Source organism: Nannobrachium achirus (assembly GCF_963921795.1).
Source record: "Nannobrachium achirus genome assembly, chromosome: 15".
Lineage (NCBI taxonomy): Eukaryota > Metazoa > Chordata > Actinopteri > Myctophiformes > Myctophidae > Nannobrachium > Nannobrachium achirus.
Genome location: NC_137822.1, coordinates 61,278,584 through 61,284,241, shown reverse-complemented (window position 1 = coordinate 61,284,241; position 5,658 = coordinate 61,278,584). Strand labels below are relative to the sequence as shown.

Below are 5,658 nucleotides of genomic sequence, written 5' to 3'. Positions count from 1 at the left end.
GTGACATCTGATGGGAATTTGCAGAAAGTATCAATTAGGGATGGGATGTCATCTCACGATTTCCTTCCCATCCCTAATATATCTTTATAAAGAAGGCATTGTCATCTCTACATTTGCTCCATATTTGTTGTATCCATATACTGTATGCGTTCGGGGGTATGCTTACGGTCCGTTGTGTAACACAGCCGAATGAACGAAGCCTAGTATGTCTGACATAATCCGTACATGTAACACGGGCATTAATAACAAAATTTCCGGTGCAGAAAGACTTAAAATGCTTTAAAAAAGAAATCACACCCAGGGTGAAGTGAGTGCTATTTATGAGTTAATTTAAAATTACGTGAAATGGTGTGACATGTAACATGATGTGAGAAATAACAAGAGTCATTATATATCAGGCCGACACTCACAGGTTTTTCACTGGTTCAGCACTCTATCTAACTATTAATTTACCGAATGTCGACTCTGTGACCGTCTGTCTGCATGCAGACATCACTGATAAACAGTTTCGCCACCATGGTAACAATGCCCAACTAACATCAACAAAGTCCAACTGACATTGCTGATCACTACAGTGCCCAGATTTGGAGATGACATCACAGACTGGCCTGACACAGAACACCATATATGGGCATAAAAGAGTGCCAGCCAGACAGACAGATACAACGGGTATTGGACAACTGGGCATTCTGCCCATTGAGCACCGGTCTGGGTTCTCCAACATTACTTCTGAGACTCCTACATTCAATCCCTCATCGCACACCCCCGGGCACAGGACTAGTTTTTCTACATTTTACGAATATTAATTCCTGCCTGTCTGTCTTTCTCACTCCCTGGCTGATGTTATAGGCTGGCATCCAAATACTCTGACAACAGATACTGCACTAGTTGCGACCAAAAGTCATTCTCTTCCCTGATTGGCCATTCCAACACATCGGCTTTGCGGATTGGTCAAGCTTTGCGTGACATTTTTTCTGCTGTACCAATGTAAGTCGTAGCACGCAAAGCACTTTTCCATTATTTTACCGAGCATGTATTTGTGAATCCACTTATAACTGAATAGTCCAATTCCAAAGGGAACCCATAGAATGTGCTTGAAGTCCCGGGTGGTGGACTTTGACAAGACGTGGAACAACCTACTGAATACAATCAAGCAAGTTGTGAATCAGGACTTCCTAGAGAGATCTACATGGAATGAGCGCTTCTTTGACATCTATGCATTGTGTGTCGCAGACCCTGAGCCCCATGGTAAAAAGCTATACACAAAGACGAAGCTGTTTCTGGAGAATCACGTCCGTCAGTTGTACAAGAAGGTTCGAGAGTCAGAGCAGGTTTTGCTGACGTACCACAAATACTGGGAAGAGTTCAGCAAGGGTGCTGACTTCTTGGACTGCTTATACAGGTATCTCAACATGATTGAACCACTCATGAAGATCAAAGAACTAGCATTAGACATGTGGAGGAGGCAGATGATCGAGCCCCTGCAGGCCATGCTGATCCGGATGCTACTCAATGAAACAGAAAACAACCCTGTTGGCAAGGACGCCGACCAGAAAGCAGTTCACGGGGTCATCAACTCCTTTGTTCATGTTGAACAGGGCAAGAAGTTCCCGCTGAGGTTTTATCAGGAAATCTTCGAGGAGCCATATTTGACAAAAATGTCAGACTATTACAAACAGGAAGCCTCCAATCTCTTGCAAGGGTCCAACTGTTCACAGTACATGGAAAAGGTCTTGTTGCGGCTGAAGGAGGAGGAGGTTCGCTGTCAGACGTACCTGCACCCCAGTTCCTATGTCAAAGTCATCCACGAATGCCAGCAAAGGATGGTGGCCGACCACCTGCAGTTCCTCCATGGGGAGTGTCGGAACATCATCCAGCAAGAGAAGAGAGAGGACATGGCCAACATGTACACCCTACTGCGGACCGTGTCCGGTGGCTTACCTCACATGATCCAGGAGCTGCGGGACCATATCCACAACGAGGGTCTCCGAGCCACTTGTAAACTCTCTCGGGAAAATATGCAGACAGAGTTTGTCGAGTCTGTCCTGGAGGTCCACAGTAAATTCTTTGAGCTCATTAACACAGTTCTGAACGGGGATCAGCATTTCATGATTGCACTCGATGAGACCTTGACCGCTTTGACGGGGGAGTATTACAAACAGGAAGCCTCCAGTCTACTGCAACAGTCCAACTGTTCACAGTATATGGAAAAGGTCGTCGTGCGGCTGAAAGATGAGGAGATGCGATGTCGAAAGTACCTGCACTCCAACTTCTACGACAAAGTCCTCCACGAGTGCCGGCAAAGAATGGTGGCCGACCACTTGCAGGTCCTCCACGGAGAGTGTCAGAAAATCATCCGGCATGAGAGGATTGGTGATATGGCTAACATGTACACCCTATTGCGGGTCGTGAACAGTGGCTTACCTCACATGATCCAGGAGCTGCAGATCCATATCTACAACAAGGGCCTCCGAGCCACCACTAACCTCTTTCGGGAAGATATGCCAACACAGTTTGTTGAGTCTGTGCTGGAGGTTCACGGGAAGTATGTTCAGCTCATTAACATGGTACTGAACGGGGATCAGCATTTCATGAGTGCGCTTGATAAAGCTTTGACGTCTGTGGTGAACTACCGGGAACCCATGTCCGTCTGCAAAGCCCCTGAACTGCTGGCCAGGTACTGTAACAACCTGCTGAGGGAGTCTGCAAAGGGAATGCTGGAGAGCGAGGTGGTGGACAAACTGACCAGCTTCAAAACGGTGCTCAAGTACATCGACGACAAGAGTGCACTCGATAGCGCTTTGACCGCTTTGACGGGGGAGTATTACAGACAGGAGGCTTTCAGTCTGTTGCAAGAGTCCAACTGTTCACAGTATATGGAAAAGGTTGTTGCGTGGTTGAGAGACGAGGAGGTGCGATGCCGGAAGTACCTGCACCCCAGCTTCTACTACAAGGTCCTCCATGAATGCCAGCAGAGGATGGTGGCCGACCACCTGCAGTTCCTCAAAAGGGAGTGTCGGAACATCATACGGCAAGAGAAGAGAGACGACATGGCCAACATGTTCATCCTACTGCGGACTGTGTCTGGTGGCTTACCTCACATGATCCAGGAGCTGTATGATCACATCCAAAACGAGGGCCTCCGAGCCACGAGTAACTTCTCTCAGGAAAATATGCCAAAACAGTTTGTTGAGTCTGTGCTGGAGATTCACAGTAAATTTGTTCAGCTTATCCACACAGTTCTGAACGGGGATCATCATTTCATGAGTGCCTTTGATAAGGCTTTGGCGTCTGTGGTTAACTACAGGGAACCCATGTCCATCTGCAAAGCCCCTAAACTTCTGGCCAGGTACTGTGACAATCTGCTGAAGAAGAATGCAAAGGGAATGACGGAGAATGAGGTGGAGGACAAACTGACCAGCTTCAACACAGTGTTCAAGTACATCGACGACAAGGACGTCTTTCAGAAGTTTTATGCGGGAATGCTAGCAAGGCGGTTAATACATGGCCAGTCATTGTCAATGGACTCGGAGGAAGCCATGATCAACAAACTAAAGCAAACGTGTGGCTACATGTTCACAAGCAAGCTCCACAGGATGTACACGGACATGAGCATAAGTGCTGACCTCAACAACAAGTTCATCAACTTCATCAAATCCCATGAAACCATGGTAGACCTGGGCATCGGCTTCCAAATCTCTGTCTTACAGGCAGGAGCCTGGCCCTTCACACATGTCCCCTCCTCCACCTTTGCCATCCCTCAGGAACTGGAGAAGAGTGTGCAGATGTTTGCGTTGTTCTATAATCAGCACTTTAGCGGTAGAAAGTTGACCTGGCTGCAGTATCTGTGCACAGGGGAGGTCAAGATGAACTACCTGTCCAAGCCCTACGTGGCCATGGTGACCACATACCAAATGGCTGTGCTGCTGGCCTTCAACAACAGCAAAACGGTGGCCTACAAGGAGCTGCAAGACGGCACCCAGATGAGCGAGAGGGAGCTGCAGAGGACTATCAAGTCCCTGCTGGACGTCAAGATTCTCAATCACGACTTGCAAGGGGAGGAGGGAATAGGGGCCGAGTCCACGTTTTCATTAAATTTGGGCTTCACCAGTAAAAGGACCAAGTTCAAGATCACGATGATGCATAAGGACGCGCCACAGGAGATGGAGCCGACGAGGGGCACTGTAGAGGAGGACCGTAAAATGTATTTGCAAGCGGCTATAGTGAGAATCATGAAGGTCCGCAAGGTTCTGCGACACAACACCCTCATCCAAGAGGTCATCAACCACTCTAAAGCCAGATTCAACCCCAGCATCAGCATCATGAAGAAGTGCATTGAGGTGCTCATTGACCAGCAGTACATCGAGCGCAGTACGAGCTCGATAGACGAGTACAGCTATGTGCCGTGAGAAAAAGGGACAGGTGCATCGACCAACATCCCCCCAAAACCCACAAACCCAATGACTGACTGACCTACTGGGTTACTAGAAAGGACACTCATTCTGTGTAGTCATCACTATATAATTTGTTGCCATTAGCGGACTGACATAGGACTGTCCTCCTCCAGAAAGTAGCAAAAGGGACCATATTGAAGCCTGACAACTGGTACTGACGTCATAGTATACATATGTAGTGGGTACTGCACTAGTGTCGGATGGACCAGCCAGCCTCCTTCTAACAAGTGTGGGGTGTACGACCACAGACTAATTCATCCCCTGAACTGGACTGTGACCCTCCATTATGAAAGAAGTAAATCCCACGGTGGAGCACAGCGCACAATTAAGTATCGAGACCATACAGGAATTCACACGGTCAAACAGACAAACCACGGTGGACGCCAACTGCCCAACAGATGAAACACGGCAGAGCACAGGGAGATATAGAAACACAATATTGTACTTATAATATATTATTTTATAATAGAAGTCTAATGACATTCGGATTGACCAGAAACCTTGACCAGAGAATGCACTGTACGTGTAGGACCTCTGCTTCGATATGGTTTAGGTTTAGATTTTATTTCAGATTTTATTTGTTTAAATACATGTCAGTGTCAGGGACCGTGTTAAGAATTAAGCAGTTCAGAATATTCGAGTCTCAATAAACATGCAGTATCGCACCAACAGCTCATGCTCGTGTTGACAAATTTGACCAAATTGAGAGACTTAAACTAGACATTTTCTCTATGTTTTTATAATGTCATTTTTTTCTAAAGTCCACTTTTTCATTTTTATTCAGTTAAAGCACAATTAAACTTTATTATCAAGGTTTGGGTTGTGTAGTTCCAGTACCTTAGCCTGGGTGCCAGCCTGCTCGTTCCGTTTCCACGATTTGTTTAGCCAAATCGCTAACAATACCTTGCCATGATGTACTCCAGTGTTTCTCAACCACTGTGCCTGGGGACCTTTAGTGTGCCCCTGAGAAGGGTCAAGTGTGCCCCTTGAAACTGCTTGAACGCCAGTATTGTATTTATCATTTTAAAAATGATTTAAACTAGTGAAAACAGCCGATCTACAAGCACACAACGCCTCGCGGTGCGAGGCGTTGTGTGCTTGTAGATCTGCTGTTTTCACTACTGTTGTGCGACAGCCTTGTATGATGAAGCAGGACTTTACTTTGCAAAGAAACGTACACATTTGAAACTTGGAGATACAAGGT

The 5,658-nt window shown here is 46.7% G+C and overlaps 1 pseudogene across 1 annotated transcript; it reads left to right on the top strand.

The window, feature by feature from the left end:
* Positions 1 to 1,088: 1,088 nt before the first annotated feature.
* Positions 1,089 to 4,409, top strand: LOC308299991 (cullin-2-like; annotated as a pseudogene). The gene is made up of 3 exons: positions 1,089 to 1,932; positions 2,417 to 2,729; positions 3,402 to 4,409. The product of its transcript is annotated as a cullin-2-like (transcript).
* Positions 4,410 to 5,658: the final 1,249 nt, after the last annotated feature.